This window comes from Pseudorasbora parva, chromosome 10 (assembly GCF_024679245.1).
Source record: "Pseudorasbora parva isolate DD20220531a chromosome 10, ASM2467924v1, whole genome shotgun sequence".
NCBI lineage: Eukaryota > Metazoa > Chordata > Actinopteri > Cypriniformes > Gobionidae > Pseudorasbora > Pseudorasbora parva.
In genome coordinates this window covers 26,941,396-26,953,767 of record NC_090181.1, presented here as the reverse complement: position 1 = coordinate 26,953,767, position 12,372 = coordinate 26,941,396, and the positions used below count along the sequence as shown (strand labels likewise).

The 12,372-nt window shown below is 38.4% G+C and overlaps 1 long non-coding RNA gene across 1 annotated transcript in view; it reads right to left on the bottom strand.

The window, feature by feature from the left end:
* Positions 1-12,137, bottom strand: part of LOC137091365 (uncharacterized) — a 172,510-nt gene extending 160,373 nt beyond the window's left edge. The window contains exon 1 of the long non-coding RNA XR_010908076.1: positions 11,912-12,137. This is a non-coding gene — a long non-coding RNA (uncharacterized lncRNA). The remainder of the gene's footprint in view (positions 1-11,911) is intronic.
* Positions 12,138-12,372: the final 235 nt, after the last annotated feature.

Below are 12,372 nucleotides of genomic sequence, written 5' to 3'. Positions count from 1 at the left end.
AATCCTCGTTTCATAACCCCCGCGAAGATTCGACCATGAGATCAGTGGTCGAATCTGGTCCTGCATATCGATGCATCGAATCTTCGACTATTAGGGGTCACCCCTAATATATATTATATAATATATATATTGATCGATAGAGCGAGAGAGCAGGAGAGCGCAAGAGCAGAGAAAAATAAGTATTTGAACACACTGTGTGTACACACACACACACATTTTTTTGCCGCTTCTCTCAGGAAAAGCACTTTCTTGTGGTCCTATTATCCAATTAGTGTTTTTCATTATATTATTCTCCTTCATTAAAGGATAAGTTCACCTCAAAATGAAAATTTCCTGATAATTTACTGACCCCAGTTTTGTTTTTTGTTTTTTTTCAGTGAAAAATAAATTTACGAGGCAGGCATTACGTAACGTACATTGAAAAGTTCATGCCAAATGTGGGCGGCAAAACTGCCCCATTGTTTAGTGTGAAGGAGTGATTGTTCAAATTTTGATAATATGTTGAATGATATATTTATTATTTAATTTCTAAAAATTAAGAAATGTATTTCCGTTTTGTTAAAAAAGCACTTATATTAGTCTTCCGACGTTTGCTTTTTAACAAGGAGGCGGCATTTCCGCCCAAGTTCGGTATGATTTTTTCAACGTGATTACATCATGCCTGGCCCATCGCAGACCAGTACAAGACGATCAACTGTGGTTAAAAAGTATATCATTTTTTTACAAAATGGTCAATTGCTTCCCTAGAGAAGACCCTATTCCTCAGCTGGGATCGCGCAGTACCATTGGAAAGCACTTAAAAGCCCTATGAAACTGCATTAATTTGGATGTTCAATATACTGGTTGCAATTGAAGTCCTTTGTGTGGACAGAAATCCTTAAATGTTTTCCATAAAAAAAAAATATATATATATATATAATTTATTTTTCACTGAAGGATTAAAGAAAGACATCTTGGATGTCATTGGGCTCAGTAAATTATCAGGAATTTTCATTTTGAGGTGAACTAATCCTTTAAATGTCCTCCTGGTAGAATCAAGAAAAAAAATACTTTATGCACATTTTCTAACTTCAATTTACACTCCTAATCTGAATAGTGATCATTGACCCTGGAGCTGCCGGCATCGCCCCTGCCCAGCGCAATGAGGGATATTTCAGTCCAGAGAACAGGTGGACTCAAGCCAGGGGAGACGGTTCAGCCGGCTTGCCCACAAACAGGGGTCAGGGTGGGCCACACGTCACATAAATCAATCTGACGTGTTCACCCAGGCCTGCACTGGCACAGGCCAACCCGCGGCCCGAGCCCCATGCCCACTGAGCTACTGGCTGCGGCACTATTTTGATGCATGGTTCAGGGGTTCATTTGGAACGGGTCAGCTAACTTTGATCCAGGGCCTGGCTGGAGAGACTTCAGGTGCCTTCTGGTTCCACAGATATCTCGCCAGTGGTATGAGTTCGACTGCAGGGGAATTGGGCGCTCTGAAAGAGATCCTGGTGGGCAGCAGAATGAATGTGCAATGGCATGTGCAATTCAGAGCGTCAGTCACTGCAGTTCTCTCATGCCATGTAAGTACTTCAGATATCAAATATTTCTCTCTATGACATTTATGCATTTATTTATAAGGGGGGAATATATATAAAATATGTTTGCTATATCCAGTAAGTAAAAAAAAAAAAAAAAAAAGGAAAGGAAAATGGAAACAACCATGGTCACAACCATTTTCTTCTCAAGAGTATATAATTTTCATGGTCACGTTTCATATGTTGAAAATTAGATTAAATTTATGGTAATACTTTACAATAAGGTCTCATTTGTTAACATGATCAATGTATTTTTTACATTTATTAACCTTTGTTAATGTTCAAAGGTTAGTTAATAAACATGTTCATGTTAGTTCACAGTGCATTTAAGTTTAACACCTGCATGTTTGATTTAATAATGTATTAGGAAATGCTGAGAATAAAGATTATGGTAACACTTTCTTTTAGTGTCCGACTGTTACCATTAACTAGTTGCTTATTAGCATGAATAATAACTCATAACCATATTTTTTTATGTTACTCTTTACTCTATATATACACCGGATGAAAAATGTGACAATTAAATGTACTTTTAAATTTTAAAAGGATTTACTATCAGCTATGACATCTAAAATGGGGCTTGACTGTTTTCTAGATGTTCCTTATTTGGTCCAATGTTTTTAAATTATATTTTTTCTGAACTGTAAGTGTGAATGTGATTCTAACCATCTCAGACAGTCACACAATCTATTCAATGCCATTACAAGACAATAACAGAATAAAAAACTCTATCTCCAAAGGAAAAAGAAAACAATTGAGAGAAATGTGAAGTCTGCATGTCAAGATAATGTCAAATTTGGCCAAAATTCTTATGGGCTTTCAACTTTTCTCTTTGGTTATGTTATTCGTGTTTGCATTGAAGTTTTTCATATTTTCTTTCAAATAATTCATTAATGGCTTGCTAATCTCAAGAGTGGATGAAAGGACTAAATTCCAACTAAATGATTTACACAAGTGCTTCTGAAACTCACCCTTATTAAATTAATAACTCCTGCCAATAAACCGTGGGTATCTGCCTTTTAAAAAGTTGAGGAGACACCTGAGAATTCTGCAAGAAATAGGAATAATTCCTCAAAAAGGAAATTGCCTGGCTGAACTTGGAGGATTAAAAGTAATTGTAATTTCCCAAACATTCGTTTTGCAAGTGCTGTTGTCTGTAAAAAGATGATAAAATACTCAATGCCCCCTGTCTCTTAACTTCAACAATAGTCAATCAGACCAGCCGTTTTACTCAACCACAGAAGAAGCTCCATATCAGAAATGAACTTCTAGGCCTTGTTGAGCATATGCACAAGGGCACTTTGAGGTTGCTCTCCACCAACTGTTGCTGTTTGATTTTCATCAGCATATTTGATGGCAAATATCATAAAGTTTGCTCTAAGCTGTGGACGGCACAAAAAACACTGACAATTTGTTATAAATTGTTGATTATGTATAATGTTTTTAGAAGGATTTTTGGCACAGATAAAAACAAACAGCTTGTATGCATGACACCTTGGCTTACTGGATTCTGAGGGCACACCGTCAATATGCATAATGAGAGTGAAAGGTATTTCACATCAAGGCTTACAAAGTCTTCATCATTTATTCAAAGGTATAAGGTCAAAAACATTCAGATACTGACGTTCTGTCAACAAAAATAATCCAAGCCCCTTTGATGACGTGATGATTACGTTACTGTTTATCATCTGTCCGTCATCGTCTAAAGCCCGTCCTGATGATTTCATTGGTCCGAACAGTTACTGTTCTGGGATAATTACTCCTCTATGGATCGAGGCCAGACCGAACCGCCTGACCTAAAAATTATGTGGGCGGGGCTAAGTTCGGCTGGCATCCAGGCTAATGATATGTCGTAAGCATTGTGCTTACCGTCTCCATGGCACCAGCTCGGCCACCCAGTTTTAGCGCACATACTTAATCGTTCACGCGCAGACTCAATGACAGATTGTTTTTATCAACTAAATTCGTTTTTTACACTTGTAAATTCTGTAAATAGTTGCTTTAGTTTTTCAGGGACTGTAAATTCATTATAATTAGCAGTTTATTGCAGATTCATCCTCAAACTTGAATCAAAACATGATCAGACATTCAGCTTTATATTTAGGTTATTTTCAGGACCTTAAAATCTCATACATTTTTCCCTAAGGAAAAAATTAAGAAACGTGATTCACTTGCATGCATATTTCCCCTGGTTTTACTCTGTTCCTATACTATTTTGAGTTATTATGACTCTTGGGTAACAGTATTTTTAAGTGTCTAGTTTAAAATAAGACCAGATTTATGAATATAGACCATAGGGTTTAAGTAGGGCTGGGCGATAAAACTATAACAATAATTATCACGATATAATTTTCCTCGATAAAACGATAACAACAGTTTGATAAATTCTCGATATAATGCTATACGCGGTATGCGTAATTCTGCGCATGCGCATTGCAGACCGGGATTCTGGGTGCTGCACGCGCTGTTGTTTACAGTCAGTGACTGACATGCTTGAAGGATCGGAGTGAAGCGGAGCAATAAAAATGAGTGATAGTGAAGAAAACTCAGAGCTCACGACCAGCTCGGAGGACACAGATATCATTGACTAGTTAGTTCGCTCAACTTCAGTGGTTTGGAGATATTTTAACGATCTCATCCGACATAAAACAGAGCGACGTACGTGAACTGATGATTAAAGGGTTGGTTCACCCAAAAATGAAATTGATGTCATTAATGACTCGCCCTAATGTCGTTCCACACCCGTAAGACCTTCGTTCATCTTCGTTTAAGATATTTAACACAGTTTAAGATATTTTATATTTAGTCCGAGAGCGTATGCAAGTGTATGCACACTAAACTGTCCATGTCCAGAAAGGGAATAAAAACATCATCAAAGTAGTCCATATGTGACATCAGTTAGTTCATTAGAATCTCTTGAAGCATCGAAAATACATTTTGGTCCAAAAAAATAGTAATAATAATAATAATAATAATAATAATAATAATAATAATTCACAAAAACTACGACTTTATTCAGCATTGTCTTCTCTTCCTGTTTGGTTTTCAGTCCTCAAATAAATATTCAAACGGTTATGAATCAGCAGATTGATTCATGATTTGGATCACATGTCAAACTGCCAAATGACACAGTGATTGTTAACAGGAGTAGTAACAAGCTACTGTGAAGTAGTGATATAGTATAACAAAACACTGTTGCAAGGCACACACACAAAAAAATCTCTCTGATTATATAACAGTGGAAAGTCCAAACTCCTCCCCCCCCCCCCCCCCCCCCCATATACATGGTGCCTAAGGTTGTACTCACACTAGGCACGGTTGCCATGAACCGGGCCCGAGTACGATTGCCCCCCTCCCCACTCCCCCTCTGGCCTGCACTCACATAGGGTTTCAGCATTCGTGCCGGAGCACGCTTACGTCATTATGGTGCGACGGTTTCGGGTTTCAGCATTCCTGCCGGAGCACGCCTACGTCATTATGGTGCGACGGTTTCGGGATAAACAGGAAGAGTCTGAACACAATGTCCATTGCTTTGTTTTCTTTGTCGATAATTTTGTGTCGTTTGGTCCACGGTGGTCCACAGCCCTCTCACAGCCTGTTGTTAAACAGATGTGTCGCCTTAGTAGCGCAAAAATGTTCATGTAATCGTGCTGCTCGTATGAGGAGGTTTGCAAGGTACCAGCTGAAGTGCAGCAAGGACTTTGCAGCTTTGATTACGGACTCCAGCACGGTTAGCGCTCACACTGCATGCGAACCGCGCCCGAGTCCAACTGAACCGTGCTCTGGCCCACCTCTTCCAAGCGGGCCAAGGCCGGCTAATCGAGCCGCGCCCGGGCACGGTTCGGAGCACTCACACTAGTCAAACGAACCGCGATTTGGTGGTCAAACGCACTCAGGCACGGTTCAAACTGGCTAGTGTGAGTACACCCTTAATGTTACTTTTTTTTTTCAAAAGTAGCTTTCGCAACACAATTCATTACTCACTCCTTGTGGAGAACCAGAAATTGTCATTGAGCATTAACCACTATGCCACAATATCCAACCACACTCACCTGGATGGAAACCAAAAGATCAAGCAAAACCTCAAACACAGGTATTGGAAAACTGATCAGTACTGGCTACTTTAAAAGTGTAAGTGTGTAGCTCTTTAACTGGTTTAACAAACTACCCCATTAATCCCAAAGGCAAAGATTCACAGATGCTAACCACCAAACCCAATGCATTTTCCAAACTTTGCATTTCCCCCCCCCAAATATGCATGTTTAACCTGCCATCACTATGAGATTTCAATATGTATGCACACTTCTGCCAATTTAAATCCCGTGTCACTTTCCTAGCTTTGGGATGTGAGAAGCGACATTATCCTGGGGGCATTCAATTCCTTGCCACTGACCTTACTCTGGCCTCTGAGCGAGAGGCCTCATGCCATTAGCGTGAGGGAAAGGCTTTTAAAGGAAATCTAATCTCGTCTGCATCTGATCTGTCCACTTCAGAGTGGAGGAACCTGTCCTGGGTATTACAGCAAACATCCTCTGCCGCTGTATCCCTTTCTTCAGCGTTCAATATTCCCCCTCCACTGTAGGACCCATTTTTGTAACAAACGCCCTGCAACAGGTCTGACCAGCGGCTGTAATTTCACTCAGAGCGCTTGCCCTCCGAACCCAATGTACAGCAGCACTCGACTGTATCCACACACTCCCGAGCTCAACACAGGCGCCAGTGTTTAGGAACGCGTCTCCGCTTTGTTCCTGGTTTTCCTTTTTATTTTGGTTAATTGTGGGTAAAGTATCTCGCTGACAGGTTGCGGTGAGGTGTATCACCTGAGATCATCCCACATTCATTTGGCTTTTTACCTGCAGAGGCTCAAAACATAAACCACAAATCTCTCTTAAGTTGCAGGCGATAATAGAGCTTTTAACGCAAGATCTAAACATGTTTGATGCGGGCTTTATGAATATAGCAGATTTTATCAGGTCATGTCCCCTCTGATTTGACCAAGCAACACTGATTCAGCAATTATTTCATATACAATATCCCGCTAAAATGAGCTTAACAGGTATGTATGCATATTATTAATATCATGAGAGACACACAAGGCACAGCATAAAAGGTGTAATGTAAAAAAAGATGAAGAAAAATATAACTGCTGGAACGTAACTCCAAAGTCCATCTATTAGTATGCGGGTCATTCCAGATCCAATTTAATTAAAAAAATTAAAACAAAATTAAACAAAACAGAAAGATGGAATTCGAACAAGTGAAATACTTAAATCTTTGACTGAATTTTTACTTTTCTGGCATACAGTCGTGGTCAAAATTGCTGGTACCCCTGGTAAATATAATCAAATATGGCTGAAAAAAAATCTACATTGTTTATACTTTTGATCTTTTATTTAAAAAATTCACAAAAATCTAACCTTTCATTTAAGTAAAATAATTGACAATGGGGGGTAAATCACATTATGAAAAAAATGCTTTTCCCTAAACACACATTGGCCACAATTGTTGGTACCCCTAGAATTTTAAAGGGGGGGTGAAATGCTGTTTCATGCATACTGAGCTTTTTACACTGTTAAAGACTTGGATTCCCATCCTAAACACAGACAAAGTTTCAAAAACTAATGTTGGACGTTTGATGGAGTATTTCTGTGTTAAAAATACTCCTTCCAGTTTCTCACAAGTTTCGGAGAGTTTTTTTCGACTTGACGTTAATAGATCGGAAGGTCCTTATATGGGCCGTACAGGCTGTTCTCCTGGTAGGGTGCGCGCGCGCGTGACTAGAGCGAGAGAGGAAATGCACGCCCATAAACACTCCAGATCCAGTCGATCCAGGCGCCGCGCTCCACTTTATTCCTAATGGGGGACTTCAACGCTTTAGCACAGCATTCCGGGAAGGCAGCGCTGCATTTGACCCGATTTGAACGCAGAAATGATGGGAAGCTTCACAACATCGCTTCAGTCGCGTCGCAAAAGTGGATTTCCACCATTCACTGCTGTCAGGACTTCACCAAATCATACCAAAGAAGTGTGTTTTTGACGGAGCAGTCCCTGCGATAAAGGTTCGGTCCTGCTTTGGAAGCAGCCGGTGAGTAAAACTGCTTCAAATGTCTATGCTGTTGGCTCGTCGCGTGAGTAAACATCAGTAAATGACACGATCGCGTGCTTCGTCATTCAAATGCGCTAACGGACTCCATTGTTTGTATAACGTTACACTAGTCTGACGTGCAAAACCGTTTTGCTTGCTACTGCTAAGGTTTAGTCGAATACAATAGTCCATAAACCGAATCATGTCCTCATAAACTGCGAGTAAAGACACACAAATGTTGACAGGCCACTAAATACAGTACATACCACAGAGACGGACGTCCTGCTGTTGCTGTTTCTCCTGTTCAATTTATTTCAGCCTCTGAATGATTCTGGATCATATCTATTAGCTGAGATCGATAGCCATGAGTTTCTCCACGCTTGAGGACGTCACCGCTTGTCATTCTTTAGCTCCGCCCACACGATATGCCTCCAGGCGCTCGTTTTTTCCGGAAAGACTCGGTACAGCCCATACTTCTTTTATAAATATAATAAAACTAAAGACTTTTCGGAGATATGAAGGATGCAATACTACTCTACAGGTACTCAAGATTGACATGAGATTGACTGAAACTGAGTGTTTCACCCCCCCTTTAAATGAGTAAAATATCTCTGAAGTATATTTACATTAATATTTAAAAACTTTAGCACACCAGGGTGATGAGGAACATGAAATTGTACAGTTATGTCGTCTTGTTTCACAGTAGTATAAATATAAGGAGGCATAAAAGCCTAATTCCCTTAATCATTTATCACAATGAGTGAAACCAAAGAATATAGTTCTGATGTGCAACAAAACAAAAAATCTGAAATCTGAAATCAAACAAAAATATACAAGAATCTTGTGACTGAATTTTTACTTTTCTGGCATAAACATTATCATATTGTCTTCTGAATAGGGTGTTTTATAGGGTGTTAAAAACCACAATTAGATGTCACATTAAAATTATGTTATCACTAATATCGTGAGACCGATATTACAAGGCAGAGTATGAAGAGAGTAAAATAATGTAACCATTGGAATATGCAAGTCTACAGTCCATCTATTTCAATGCAGTTCATTCCAGTACCATTTTAATTTAAGGAAGCATTTCTATAAAGCAAAGCAAAAACGAAGCAAAACGAAAAAACAAAACAAAAAGATGTAATCGAACACAAAGGAAATACAAGAATCTTTTGACTTAATTTTAACTTTTCCGGCATAAACATTATCATATTGTCTTCTGATAGGGTGTTTTAACTCTTTCTCTGGAAAGACTACTACCCCCCACCTTCACCAACACCACCACCACCCCTGTGCAAGCCTTAGGGGTGCTGATGGACTCGATCCACTCCATCTGTGTTTGATCATCATTCTGAATCTGATCTAGACGTAGTCCTTCACAAAAACGTGACAGCCTAGCTTTTTGTTCAAAATGTTGCTTTTTTAATAAAACTTAACCATAGTCAAGTGATGATAAAACAGGAACACATGAAGGAAGAAAATATATATTGTTGTTTTTTTTGTTTGTTTTTTTGCTCTTTATTATGATATATTGCATACAAAGATAAAACGAACTTCTATGGGATATTCAATTTTTGTGAAAATGGCCCATAAACATGGCGGTGGTTGGCATCTTTTTCTCTCTCTTTTTTACGCTGGCGGGGAGAGAGTTAAAGTGAGAAAGACTAGTGTCAGAAAAGATCACATAATTTGATGTCACATTAAAATGTTGTGACTTCCTAAGAGCATGATGTCATTATGGAGCATTTTTTTAGATTAAGAGATATAACAAAAGACAGACAGAATGAATGCAAGAAAAATTAAATGATTACTAATTAAAACAATATTACAAACAACAACAATAACAGAGAAAAATATATAAAAATGAATGCATTTAAATGCACCTAAAAGTTCACTTAATTGTGATTAAAAACAAACTAATTAGTATGATTCCCATCTTAATTTTAATCTAATACATGAAGACGTTTATAATAGAGAGATTAAAATGTTCATATGGCAGGAATGTGCATATATAATAAATGCGTAATGATGTTTTCTTAGGCTACAAATATAGTATAACAATTGGAAGTCCCATTGTTAAAATGGTTATTATATGCATTATTTTACCTTTACAAACGTCACAATCAATCAAATGGCTCTCTTGAATAGCACTTTTCATTTAGTGAGATAAATGCAGAAAACAGAGAAACTAGCGCATGTCTCTTGCTGAGATCGTAATCAGTTCCTTGTTGCTCTGGTTCTCTCATCCCTTTCCCTTCTCGCTCAAGTTATTTTGGGAGTCATTTTTTGGAAGCTCCTTGACCTGCACTGAGCAGCACCTCCATATTCAAAGAACCCTCCCTTGCCAACACCCCTCATTTACAACCCATTACTCAGTTCTGCTCAGCTGAACCACATCCATATATTCTTCAAGGCCTGGTTAAACTTAATCATTAGGTTAACAAGCTCCCTTCCCTCCAAATGATGATCCTCTGAATTCTAGGGATTTGTTCAGGAGGGTGAACCAATAACTGGCTAGGCACAAAAGGCAGAGGCCTTCGAATTAGCACAAAATAATCACCAAAAATTGCTTTGCATATTCAATCACTTAGAAGACTGCCAAAGTAAACAAGCACACAAACCTCGGCCACAAAAAAAAAAGAGGCTTTAAATGAACTAACATTTTCTCAAGTAAACAATCAAACACTGTTGTGAATCGCAGTCAACCCTGACAGACACATCAAAACAAAATATGCACATAAAGTCCAGAATCAAAGTGACATTTGTTTCTTTACCGCTCCACTTTAAGATATACGAGCACAATACAAATATGTTGTAATGGTTTACTTATTTTTTTGCACATTTCACCCAATACTATTAAGAGAAAGACGTTGTTTTTAAAAGACCATCTGCGTTAAATGTATGGCTGGCATCGCAGAACTCGTGTAAGCTAATTAATTACAACTGCTCAAGAGGCAGTCACATGTCACTGTTTTAGCACATCAATGGCACTTAAACATACTTCATTAGCTTGACATTGATGTGTGAGTTTGTGCATGGATTCCACTGAGCTGTCAGTTTACATCTGCTCTTACGGCTGTTTAGACTGATTTTCAACAAAGACAAGTGTGTTTATCTTTCTAGCATCTCTATACGTGTAGGTCATCATTTAAACAAAACCCATCATATATGTGAATAGTACTTAAAACTTACAACCTAATATACTGTATATCATTTAAGGTAACCTATGCGGTGATAAACAACCTATAATGTATACATTTTTATTCCTTTTTACCCAGAAATATATAACATGATATTTGTTTAGAGCAGCATAGAATTTTAAAATGAATCATTCTAATAATTAATAGACTTTTGATTAAAATACTATAATTAACTGGGTCCCACTATATATAGGTGGCCCTAACTGCTATGTACTCACATCGAAAATATGTACAATTGTGTGTTCATATTGTATTGCAGAAGACTTTTGCTGATATTTAGGTGGGATAAGGGTAAAGTTAGGGACAGGTGTGGTGGGATGGGTAAGTTTAACAGTGTAATTATAAGTGCAGGTAATTTATAAAATGAAAGTATAAAAAACATTTATGTACACAATAAGGGTTTTGTATCTAATGATTAATTTGAATGTTAGTAGCCTACATGGTAACTTAGCCTAGAAGGCCACCGACTATAAAGTGGATCGCACACAGTTTATATCAATCTCATGTCAGTCTTGAGTACTTGTAGAGAAGTATTGCAGCCTTTATATCTCGAAAAGCCTTTAGTTTCATCATATTTATAAAAGAAAAATATGCTTTAGCGAGTCTTTCCGAATAAAACCGTACGGCTGGAGCCGTATCATGTTGGCGGAGCTAAAGAGCCAGGAGCGCGCGCAGCTATTACGTTGACATACATATCATATAACGTTACATATGACATCACATTCAGCCATACATATATGATCCAGAATCAGATCCAGAGGCTAAAATTGAAGAGAAGCTAGAATAGACAACCCGACTACAGCAGGACGTCTCAATGTGGTAACTTTTAGTAGGCTAACTATATATGTTTGCTAAGTGGTTTGTGTAAATTACTAAGTTCTGTTTCATTATGTCATTGTTTTTTTATAATTGTTCCGTTTTAAAAAATGTGTACATGAGGGAAGTGACCACTGCATACTCCATTGATAAATTAACTATTATGTGATCATGCTAATTACGCACCGATAACCCAACAAAACACAGTAACTGGAAGTTTTACTCACCGTGGACCTTTATCGTCAGACCGCTCCATCTTTCAGCATAGACGATCAGCAAATCCGGAGTTGAACTGGGCCTTGTTTAAAACAGTCATTGCCGAGCAAACTTAACAGAGTTGTCTAAACAATTTGATGATATTTTTGATTTCGTGAAGTCATGTGACCTGTGCTGCGCGGCCGAAAACTCGAGCAGCAAAGTGCGTCGTGTGTGCTTGCTTTCATCGAACTAATCGTTATTTATTTAACTAATCTCGCTCTGGTCGAAGTGTGTGCGCGCGCGTCGCAGCGCCCTTCCGGGAGAAGTGCCCATATGGCCAGTAGGCTACAAGGAAATTCCGCTCTTGTTGACTTCACGAGAGAAGTAGAAAAAAGAAAGGAGAAAAAAAACACTTTCAGAAAGGAGTTTTTTTGGCACAGAATACTCCATCAAACGTCCAACATATTTTTTGAAAATTTGTCCTTGTTTA